Raw genomic sequence first — 12,616 nt, forward strand, 5'->3', positions numbered from 1 at the left:
CATCATTTGTGGATTAGCTGCCATCTCATTTGCTTCACTGGTTTATTAATAAACCAGTATGCCTTGTCTCCGAACCTTACTCTGCAAAATAACATTTGCTGCAAACTTATGGGTAGGATTAATGTATGTTGATTGTGTCAGATTCCTGAGCCTTGCCCTGTACTGAGTTTGATCTAAAAATGGCTTTGGATTTGACTGAATTCCAAACCTATGCAAGGAGTGCCATCATGGAAATATTAATAGAAATAGTGCTATCTTGCTTCACTTCACTTTATAAGTGCAACCGTACCTGCAGTTCACTGGCAGTAACTTCTGTCAGTACGCGTGACATTGCACAAAGGTATGTAGCCTGCGTTTTAGTGCTCATAAATTGATTCTACATTCGAGGCTTAGTCAAACTGACCTAAGAAATTATACTAATGAAGTATTTCTACCACTAAATCTCTGAGTTATGTCTTTTTCTAGTTGCATCATGGAAGTTGGTACGCAAAACACCACAATGTGCATTTCTTTGTTTAAAAAAAAATAGTATTTTGTATTAAGGGAGACTGTTACGCAAACCAAGTATATTGCTGTATGTTATACTAATGGAGATGTATAGTAAGAAAGACAAAATATTAGAAAATATGTGCAATAGATAGTTTTGGGGTTTGCTTTAAAGGAGGCATAAACAATGAGTGGATAACTTAAGAGGAAAGGACAATGAAGAAGAAAGAATAAGAAAAGCACAGGGTAAAGAATCAAAATAAATCTCTGAGCCAGGGTAATTTGTGATGTTCTTCTAGTTTGATAGTTCTGGGGGGAAAAAAAAATATATCGCCAAACAAACAAAAAACCACACCAAAAAAAAAACCCAAACAGCCACCAAAACAAAACCAAAAAAAAACCACCTAAAAAACCCCAAAAGAGAACACTTGGAAAAAGCTGATTACCATACTTGCAGTCTTCTAGATCATTCTCCTTTAAGGTGCTCTTGGAAAAGAGCTTTCTAGCTAGTTAATACTCAACTGTATGCTTCAAATGATATCAGAAACTGCATCTAATTAAAGAACATTGCAGCCAACAATATTCTGAAATTGAGAGATTATTTTTATATATTTGGCATAGAATCGTTGGTCTTTTTCCAGACTCGCTGTCTTTTGTTCATGATAAAAGGTGTTGGCATTCTTCCAGCTTGAAATAGAGGGGTCCAAGTTGAAAGACTACTGCAGTCATCAAAATCCTTGTACTAGTGTTAACAGAAGCTCAGTACTGTGTAAGCTCTGACTTTCTGCTTTTTTTGTAGTTTTGACATTTAATTCTCTCTGTGGAATGTTGCTGCTCTGAGGTAGAAAAAGGGATGCTGCAACAGGGCGGCGATATCTAGTAGCATTTAATGTATGATGGACATGAAGCTGTGTTTAATTGATAATGTCCGTTTCGAGTGTTTTGTTTACATGCCTGAAGAGCCCTCCGCAGGCACCTGTTTAGTAGCCATGTGAGGAATAAAGACTGTGGATGTTGCATGTGTCTCAGGTCATGTTAAAAGTGATCTGGCTTCTTATGTTGGGTTTGGTGTGGCAGTATTGCAGAATGGAGCAAGTTGTTTGCTCTTCCCATACTGTGGTTCCTTGTGGTCTTTAGTCTGGTTTAGGGCTCTTCTGGTTATGAATACGTGTGTGTGTGACTTATGTTGCTATTTTTATTTCATTATTACTTAGATGTGTAGGTATTTCTGGTTTGGATATACTGTAGTTTGGAAGCAGGAAGAGTAAGATGTTTCTCAAATTTCCAGTTCTCTGTTTATTTTTCTGATCAGTTCTCAAACTTTTGTGCAAACGGTTGGACAACTGTCTTCTCAAACTTAAGCTGCTTAGATCTTAGACTAAAATTTAAATTTCATGTGCTTCCTTTTGTCTTTTGATGTTTTTTTCCCAATAAATAGATGTTTTTCTTTTTGTGTTTGTGTGATTGATAGTTACGAAAAAACAGAAACCCATCCAGGCTAGCACTTGAAACAGGTATTGCAAGCAGGAACTTGGAATTGAACAGAATTAATTGCGTTAAGTGCCTTATTTAATTTTATTTTTCCTGTTCTTTGGAATCCAAAACACATGTTCTTTGGGTTCAAGAAAGCCTATATCCAGAGAATATTATGTTTTAAATATTCCATATTTTTACATGGAATATGAGAAATTGCCTTCAGTATAGGAACCAAAGAACAGAGTGCTTTAACTTCTTTTATAACTAAAGACTGTTGCAAGAGGCACAAATAAGCAGTATATCATCTTAAGTGTCAGATGTGGCAGTTTATTAGAAGACTTCGTCTTTGGAGAGAAAATAACGTTTTATGTAGCATCTCTACCATCTCTGTATTCAGTGAAACTCGTTTAACTAGAGTTTTGTTCAGTGTCATTTCTCTGCGAAAATAAATCTTGTGAAAACTCAGATCTACTTTTTCTGGAGGACTGAACTGTTTAGTAAATTTTTTCATGTTGGCAATTTTTCTTGTAATTGAACACATAGTAAAAATATTGTAGAATCTCTTCACTGCGAGGCAGAAAGAATCTTTACATAAGAATTCACTGTATTAGTATAGATTTCATTCAAAATTGTAATGACCCCTTTTTGCTCTGCTGTCATATTTCCTGTTCTAGCTAGAGTTCTCTTTCTGTTGTCCTAAGTAATGCATAGAAACTTCTTTAGTGAGTTGATGCAGGTTTAGTAATAGATGAATTGCAGAGTGATAGTTATAGGAGTATTAAAATCCATTCTAGGGAGACAAATTTAACAGAAATATTAATTTCATTTATTTTTTTTTTTAAAAAGGAAGAATTAAGTGAAGTCTCTGGTAATATGGAAAATCGTATGTAATATAAATGCATTTAAATTCCAAATTTAGAGAGGATCATAGAATCATAGAATGGTTAGGGTTGGAAGGGACCTTAAAGATCATCTAGTTCCAACCCCCCTGCCATGGGCAGGGAAACCCTCCACTACACCAGGTTGCCCAAAGCCTCATCCAACCTGGCCTTGAACACTTCCAGGGATGGGGCATCCACAACTTCTCTGGGCAACCTGTTCCACTGCCTCACCACTCTCAGAGTGAAAAATTTCTTCCTTATATCTAATCTAAATCTGCCCTCTTTCAGTTTAAATCCATTGCTCCTTGTCCTATCACTACACGCCCTTGTAAAAAGTCCCTCTGCAGCTTTCCTGTAGGCCCCCTTTAAGCACTGGAAGGCTGCAATAAGATCACCCTGGAGCCTTCTCTTCTCCAGGCTGAACAGCCCCAACTCTCTCAGCCTGTCTTCATAGGAGAGGTGCTCTAGCCCTCGGGTCATCTTCGTGGCCCTCCTCTGGACTCGTTCCAGTAGCTCCATGTCCTTCTTGTGTTGGGGACTCCAGACCTGAACACAGTATTCCAGGTGGGGTCTCACGAGAGCTGAAGAGAGGGGTAGAATCACTTCCCTCGACCTGCTGGTCACGTTCCTTTTGATACAGCCCAGGACACAGTTGGCTTTCTGGGCTGCCAGCGCACATTGCCGGCTCATGTTGAGCTTCTCATCCACCAGCACTCCCAAGTCCTTTTCCTCAGGGCTGCTCTCAATCCATTCTCCGCCCAGCCTGTACTTGTGCATGGGATTGCCCAGAATATTTGAAAGAACTTAGGAAGAAGCCAACCCAGAGAAATCAAGAGAGATGAACCATAGCAGTTGGAGAAAGAAAATGTCTTGAAACACTTGGGCATTGGCCTTCGCCATTGGAAGCAGTCAGCTTCTGTTTTCCTTAAAGAAGGAAACTATGCCTCTCTCCGTACTTTGATACCTATGGTGTCTCAGGTTAGTCAAGAGAAGAAAAGAATGAAACACTCAAGAGAGTTGATTTTTCTGATTTTATGCATCTTGAGTGTTTTTGTGAAAGAATTTAAGAAATATGTGGTTGAGCTGCTAACAAATATACAGAGGTACGTTGAACATAATAGCTAGAAAAGCTAGTTTGCATAATAGATTTTACTTTCCAGAAGTTATCTTAAGGCATTTAAGTCCTCATTTTATTATGTGTGGGTTTGGCTTTTTGGGTTGGTGGGGTTTTTTTGTTTGGTGGTTTGTTTGGGGGGGAGGTTTAATGTTAGCAGAGATTAAAGAACTTGAAGAAAGCTCATACCTTAAATTTGTTTTTATCGACTTAAATTAAAACACTGAAGGGCAAACAGGAGTTGATTCAATTTCAGTAATAACAAAAAGTTGTGTTCCTTTGAATATCAAAACCCTCACTTATAAGTTAATTTTCACACCTCAGTTCCTTTTTTTAATCTAGATCTAGAAAACTAATTGCTTTTCCTGCTGTTCTGTCTTGGCTGCTAACTTCTTCTATACATGAATTCTCATTTCTCTGTAAAATCATGCATTTATTTTGATTGTAGTTTGCATTTGTTGCAAATGTGAGTGTTTTCTGGGTCCCTGTTATGTTTTCAAACTTTGATTTCAGATGTTTTCAGCAAACAGTGATTCAAGAATATTACTTTTTACTGTATTTATGTGGTATAGCATGTTGTTTGTTCCTTATGCCTCGAGCTGCCTCCAGAGGTTTTTGTCCTTTGTGGGGTATAAGTTACGTGCTCAAATTCAAATCCCTTTCTCTCTGTCACATCAACGCATGTGTTTCAGTACTCCTCCTTCAGTGAATACTTGTGATTATTTATCCAAATGTCAGCTAGCTTATATTTTTCTTAAGCTATATTAAGCAGAATTGTTCCAAATATTTGTGCTTTGTGGTTGTTTCGGTACGTATTCAGTGTTACCTTTGGTTTGCAGCGGCTTATATCATTGCAATAAAGAGTTGGTTCTGTTTTAGGTAAATTTACTACTGGTGAATATTTTTTTAAGTCATTGAAGCGTATGCAGTTTATACTGGTTGCAAATTTAGTGTCTTCATTTTTGGTTTACTTCCAAAATGTTTTGGCATTCTTTAAAGTCTTGGCTCTGTAGTTAAGACTACCTCATTACTGTTTACATACTCTTTCTTTCTTTGGAGATTTCAATTGATTTGCCACTATAAAGATTGACCAATAGTAGAAGTAGCGTCATTCATGCAGAGTAATAGGCTCTCATATATATAGCAACATATGATGTTATTGCAGTCATGACAGTATTGAAAACACTTTTTTTGTAATTACAATGGAGGCAACTCAGCTGTAAATCTGACTGTAGGTAGTTATCTGCTCATTTCTCCATCTAACTTCTGAAGGATTATCAATATTGGAGTTTAAAAGTGCTTTATTGCTATGAAAAGCAGTTTAGTTAGCAGTGGAAATGGATCCTATCCCTGAGATGACACACCTCCCTGTCTGCTGGCAGTGGGCTGGGTTCATGTCCTTCTCTGCATGTACAGTTCTGTCAGAAAGCTAATATTATCAATTATAGCTTTGGATTAACTTGTTGGTGTCAAGCTGTTAATTTATATTAAAAAATGTTAATACGTATCTGTTGAAAATAGACTTGAAATTAAATGGGGGAAATGGAAAATGTTTACCAGACAGGACCATTTCAAGCCTAACGGAGAAATGCTTTGAGTTGGGAGGTTTAAACCCAAACTCAGCTACTGCCAGAAACAACATTGGTTTCATAGAACTTGCATTTGCATTTAGATGCAGAGTATCTGACCTCTGATAAATCCTCATTGATTCTGTTAAAACCCTTTCTTTGGTAGACAAGAGCTTGGGTTAAGGCTTGATTACATTTCTGGTGTGTGTTTGATTTTAAGTTACCACCATTCTTTTTAGTATTTTCAGTACAGGAAAAGAAGTTAAAGAAGTGGGATTATAATGTCCTAATAGTTTTGCTGTTCAAATTTTTCTTGGCTCTGGTTATCTCGAGCGGCCAAACCCTTGTTCCTGGTTATTTGGTTCTGAAATTAAAAATCTTTGGCAAATCTGTAGTGAATACCATGTTGCAAAGATGTATGTCAACAAGTCCGTATTTAGTAAAACTTGTGTCTATGACTGTCTTTTTGTGTGTGACTTTAACCGAGGTTAGTTGCAGGCTGTTGCTCTTATTACAAAGAAGATGAGGCTATTGTATGGGTGAGACAGGTTGCTCCACTGTGCCGTACATAAAATCCAGAGTGCCAGAATGCTGGAAAGCAAAGCAAAACTCATTTGCAAAAACAGGATGGATTTTAAATAAAGTTCAGTTTTAGGTAAAAGGTCAGGCTCTAGTTCCTTTTTTTTATTTGCAGCAGTTCATCCGTATACAGTACTGTGCATGGTGTATGTGTAAGGTAATCTCATTTTTTAATCTACTATAACTGTCCTTTTGATTCTTGAAAATCCTTTTGGGCATTTTGCATTCCGATATCGATCCCTGTCTGTCTGACTGCTTCAGCTGGGTAATCATTTTTCTTGTTTATCCCTAATCCTTTTAATATTTCCTTCCTGCTGCTGTATAACAGTACAGTATGCCTATTGTTTGGAAACTGTTTCAGCGACGACTGTAAGACTGTACAGTAAAAGTGGCTCTATTTTAGCCTAGATTTCACAAAACCGGTTTACAATGAAACAAATGCAAAGCTGAGCAACACGTGTCTTCAAAGCATGTATGCTGAACTTAGTGCATCGCTTCACTTAGTCGTACTAAATGTTCATCTTTATGAACCATATTCTATTTTGAAATGTTCTGAAAAATGATATATGAAGCTAGCTATTTCAAAATGCTTCTTATTCTGTATTTTTCTTAGGGACGTAGCACAAAAGAGTAAATTTTTTTTCTCTCTCTGTAGATACATATGTATGTGTATATCCCTATGTGTACGTGTTAAAACTTGTTTTTAAAGGAACAGCTGTAGAACAGTTTAAGTATCTTGGTGGAAGCGTTCAGACTTGAGTCTCTGATACTTCTCTTCAGCCTTCTCTTTGGATGAAAACATTCCGTGCTTATATCTGTGGTGACTGAGTAAAGGCATTACTATGGTCACACGAAGTTTTGACAAAATGATAAAAATCTGGCCCTGAAAAGGTTTCCGGAAAAGCATGGATTTGTTGTCATATCACCTGAAGAATGAGGAGAAGACCCTCTCACCCCCATCAGGGCTTTTCTTCTCCATTTTCCCGCACTAGGTTATACCTTAAGAACCTTTCACTGCGCTAACCAGTGCTTTAACTCTTCTGCTTTTCTCATTAACTAAACTTGGCATATGCTTTCTCTGCGTGTCAAAGCAGAGCATGCAAACATAGTGAAGGAAAAGAATTTGATACAGAAGTGAAAGCGAAGTTTTAAATTCTTCTTCAGGAACCATTTTTATTTCCACGCTACTTTGGTACTAGCCAGGACAGGGTGGCAGGGGGTGGGGTGGGGGTGTGTGTGTGTATGTGTGTGCTTGGTTGGGTTTGGTTACAACTGTTCTACTTTAAAAAAACAAACAAAAACCCTCTGAGATCTAGCCTTCCTATATTCAATGGCTGTCTTAATAAAAACACCTCTTACTCTCTCAAACTGGCTACTAGTTATTGTATAAACCTTTCAGGAAGATAAAGAAGCTACCTCCTCTCAGAGAAAGTGTTTGTTGAAACGTAGTAACTCGCTATTGTATCTCCACTCCCCTCTACTAACTTCGTAAGGTCATGAGAAACACAATTTTTAAAATATGTAGTAGCTTTTGATATGGAGAAACTTTGTGAAACTTTTTTAGTACTAAAGCACACAATACACTGTAACTTAGTTATTCTTTTTCAGTTATACATTGTAACTTAGGTGGTTTAGTTATTCTTGGTAATTGTAGGGCATCCTCTGTCATCCTCTGTGCTTAGTAACAGCAGGTTCTTTTGCAGACTAATTGCAAAGTAACAGCAAGTAAGCCTCAACCTTCAGACCTACAGAAAGTAAAGTTTGTCTTGAAATGTAAATCAGTGCAAATCTGGTAGCAGTAGTAATTTATACCTGGAAATAGCACTGTCACTGATAAACTGAATAATTTTATATTAAGCTATCTGTAAGGCTGCCTTTTAGAGTAGATAGGAAGTTTGTTTCCAAGGATAGGAGTCTTATTTTGAATTCATCAAAGTGTCAGTTTTCCTGTTTGGATTGTGTTCAGTTTATTAAAAATGCTGTATTTCCAGATACATTTCTGAATTTCTTGAGAAGATTGACTGGCTCAGAACAGATAGTTTGTAAAAGCTTGATTGATCCAGACTCTTCCTTTATCTCTGTAGAGATTCTTTGTTGGCTCAGGCTGGTGAGATGTCAGAGATAGCAGAATGCTTCCAGCTTCGGAGGTTTTTGATGAAAGTCTATAAAGAGAGTGTGTCCCACAGAGAAACTTCATCAGCAAACTGACTGATAGCTTCTGGTCTTTGTGTAGTCATTTGAAATGCTGCTTTTTTGATCATAAAGGCAATGTTTGCAGCCAACTACATTTTTCTTAGTGGGTTGTAGGTTATCTGTTCAGACTTAAGAGAAGTTTGATGGATGCATCCTTGACAAGTAATTGTTTTCCTTGTTAATGATTTCTTTTTTTTTTTTTTTTTTAAAAGGAGAGACTGAAATGCCATTAAGTTTTTTAGGCTTTTTCCATTAACTATCTGATTCTGTGAAAATCAAACAGCAGAAGTGTATATGTCTCCACATTTCATTAAATTAATTGGTGAGTTGTACAAGCAATTTCTTGCCTTGCTAGAAGGGTCAAATTATTAAATGAGACCTATCAGCTTCTTCAAGGGTAGAGGTAAAACAATGTTTTATAAAAATATTTTTTAATTAGTGTGTTCTGAGTACAACTTCTTAATTGCAAAAACAGACATCTTTAACAAATAGTTTTACTTTCTTTCTACATATGAATAAGGTTGCATGAAATTGTTCTTGTGAGAGAATCTACATTATTGATTAGGAGAATGTGATGCATACCTGTTGTCTTGCCATGTAATCTCTGTGTTAAGATGCTTCTTTATTCAGGAATAAGTATTTTAAATATTTGTTATGCTAGTTTATTTTGTAGTAAGTCACATATATAGTTCTCCCTTTCCTTGAAAAATCTAATTTTTTATGTTTGATACACTGCTTTGAGAAATGAAGTTCTCCTGTGTCTTGGCAGATATAGTAATTGTTTCTAATCTGTTTAATGTCAAAATGAAGAGAGTAAAATGAAGTTTTAAGTCCTGGTACCTTGTTTGACTTCGAAGACAGTTAGGAAGATCCTGATTTGTGTACTAGACAGTAGCTTAAAACAATGTCTGGGAGACAGGTCTATGCTTCATAGTGTATGTATGTATTTGACAGAGAAGCAGTAGGTTATTATTGTGAATCTGCCTTGGTCTATTGAGAAGCTGCTTTGAAATAGTCCCTGTTTTGTATATAAAGGGTGTAAAGTAGCAAAAACATCACTGGTGAATGATTTCACAGTTGTTTTCTGTGGAATGCAGCTTGCCATTGCCCTGCCTGTCTGTCTTTTGAGATAGCCTGTTGTATTTTTAATTATTCTGCTCTGATGGGTGTTCTTATTTATTCCTTTTGTAAGGCCTGGAAGTATTTGTTAATAAAGGAAAAAGAGCTATTAAACGATTCCTCTTGTTTGATGAAATCTTAAATAGCTGTATGTGACAGAATTAAATCAGGAATCTTGCTAAAGCAGTGACATTTATAGGTGTATTAATGTAATTTATTTTGGGAACAAATTTCATTTTGATGCCTTCTTTGTTCAAGCAATGTAAAGGTAAACAAGTTTAGTACAATAAATTGTAGAAATATGTCTCATATACAAACCTTTATCCTTGTAAATAGAGAAGAAGGGTATGCTTGCCATTTGCTGAGATAAGAAAAACTTTTCTTAATGGTTTCTTAGAAGTAATGTCTTTTATTCAGGCTTGGTATCAAAATGAGGAGCCCTCATCAGTTTTTACTGCACTGTAGTAAAAAAGAACTCCCACCTTCTTTATTGCAGTGAGTGGTGGGCTCAGGATGCAGTTACGCTGATGTGGTGCTAACTGATTAAAGCTTTAACTAAAATACAGTAATACTATGCTGGGAGCTGCTGGATCTCAATGTTTTAGATGAAGGTTATTTTCAGAAGTATGAAGTAGGGACTCTACGAGAAAACACTTTAAATACTGCCAGTCACATATAATTTCAGCCACTTGCTCCTTTCCACAAAAGGAGACCCACATCTAAATCGAGAGCCAAATCATGATGTAGTCTCCAGGAAGTTTCTTCACCTACCCTTGACTCTGCTGTGAGTTGGAGTTGAGGAAGTTGAAGGACAATTGTCTGTTGTCTGAACCAGCTTGGGTTAATACATTTGACTTTCCTATGGCTCAGTTGCATTTGCATACTGGGAAAGGAGTGTTTTACCATGTACATAGTTTGAGATTATAATTTGGAAGCACAATATTTACACAAGTAGTAGTACGGAGGGGGTTTTGTTTGTGTATTTTTCAGGACTATGAAGTACAAAAGTGACAGTGACACTGGATTAAAAAGAAAACCTTAAAGTTTGATTTCTAAATATCTGCTGGTGTTATGTAACCTCATTTTAAAATATAGACATGTATTTGCAAAGTGATGGTTGCTTGTGTTTAAAACATTTCCTCTGAAAGTGATGCTGGTTTTATTGAATAGTAGAGCCTTCTCGTATTCATTAGCTAATTACATTGAGCACAATACTATGCTGTGGAAAAGATTATAAAAAATAATAACTATGAAACACTGAGTGAACACTTTATACAAAAATTCTCGTCACAGTTGTCTGTTTAAAATTTCTTCCTTCTACTGCTCGTGATGCTTCTTACATGCTGATAGTGGCATATCCTTGTTTTCTTCATATTTTTGCTAGGCGATCTTATCAACTCCAACAGTAAGGTTTGCATTGGTCTTTAAAATAAATATATCTAGAGTCCTGAACAGTCTGAATCCCAACAGTTTGACATGCATTTCTGGCAAACCTTGGTTTCTGAAAGTTGGCTAAATTGGTCAAATACAAACAGTCCTTAGGGAAACACCTTGGTATAGGTATATGTATGTATGTAAATGCAGTCAAGTAAAAAATAGTAGGTAAACTTTTTAAAATATGTATAATATGAAGTCTTTTCACGAGAGAGGACTGCCTAAAGATGGGATTATCTGTTAGTCACGGAAATCAGAAGATCACTGGATGTATAGTGCTAGGGCAGATCAAATAATGAACAGTGTGAATTTAAGGGGCTGTCATGAGTACGACCTTCAAGGTCTGCTACTTCACTGCTATTCTATCATGTCTCTGTGCACAATTGAGCAACATGCAGTGGAAAATGAAAATATTGTAAAAGGTAAAATGTCGAGCCTTTTATTATATCCATAAACTAAAGAATATCAATAGAATACTGAAACTAGTATGTTATCTATTATTCATACAACTTTCTGCAGAGAACCTCTGTAACCCATAACGTTCAGTCTGAACAATGTGTTTAATAAAGCGGATAAGAGCCTAAACATAAAGGTAGGTTTTAAAAAAATTTGTCTTACAAACATTATTTAAAATTCTAGGCAAAATATGTATCTAGCCTAGGCTGTTTTAAAGACAGATGGAAATAGTGGGGTTTTTAACTGTAGGAAAAGAGTTATGATGCTATCTACTATCACATTTAAGTTAAATCTCTGTTGCTTGTAATAAAAAATATAAAGCACTTGCACAGGAAGGAAATATGTGTAATATTTTTTTATGCTATTTTGCGATATTTGCCAACTAAAATTGAAGCAAATGTTTATATTCATTATGTCCTTCTGCAATTAGTACTGCTAAGACCTAGATTAATATTTTACATGTCTAGGCATTATATCCCTCTAAGTTTAAATGAAACTGAAGCACAGTTAGCAAATCAACCATGTAGACATCCTTTGATTCTTCAATATGACCTAGGATTCCAAAGAAGATACTAGAATTAAGTGTAAAAATGATCCTCTGGAAAAAGAAAAAAATGCTGTTATTGACATTCAGTGTACGTAATTATGCTTCCTAACACATTCACTGTGTTGCTTTTAGTTTAAAAAACCAAACACAGTATCCAGTAACTTTAGTAAATCCAAAAACATTGAGTTCCTAAAATTTTGGAGAAGACATTCCTGATTTTTTTTTTATCAGAGATTATAATATTTGATACATTCTATTCAATCATTGAAATTATCACTAGGGATTAATTTTTTAAATAACCTTAGCTTAAACATCAGATTAATAAAGTTAGTGTTGTTTTTACTTGTTTCTACTATTCTGCATCTAACTTTAATGACAACAAGTAAAGCAGTTAATTAATTTTGTAGGGGTAATAGTTACATTTGTAGTAGAACCATCTGGTTTAGAAACTTACAAATAACCAGAGAGTGATACAAAAAGTTTATAAATTCACGTCTTGGTTTTCTATTGTTTGTTTTTTTTCTGGTCAAGCCTGAGAAGACTCCCTGCGTTGCCTCCAAACACTTAAGTCACCATATCCTGTTGACCTAAAGATAATGCTCTTTTGAGCATCTTGAATCCACTTGGTTTTTTAGCAGTGCTCCAGGTATATTGAGCAAAGTGAGACCTTCTTCAATACAAGAAAGTTTGTCACTTGTTTGAGCTACAGAATAAATCGGTCGTGGGAGTGGTCTCATTTTTCTCCAGTGTGGCTTAGTCATGG

General features: G+C 36.0%; 1 protein-coding gene across 1 annotated transcript in view; it reads left to right on the plus strand.

Moving 5' to 3' along the window:
- CRIM1 (cysteine rich transmembrane BMP regulator 1) overlaps positions 1-12,616 on the plus strand; it is a 191,588-nt gene that overhangs the window by 78,770 nt on the left and 100,202 nt on the right. The window lies entirely within an intron of this gene.

Source organism: Tauraco erythrolophus, chromosome 2 (assembly GCF_009769465.1).
Source record: "Tauraco erythrolophus isolate bTauEry1 chromosome 2, bTauEry1.pri, whole genome shotgun sequence".
Taxonomy (NCBI): Eukaryota; Metazoa; Chordata; class Aves; order Musophagiformes; family Musophagidae; genus Tauraco; species Tauraco erythrolophus.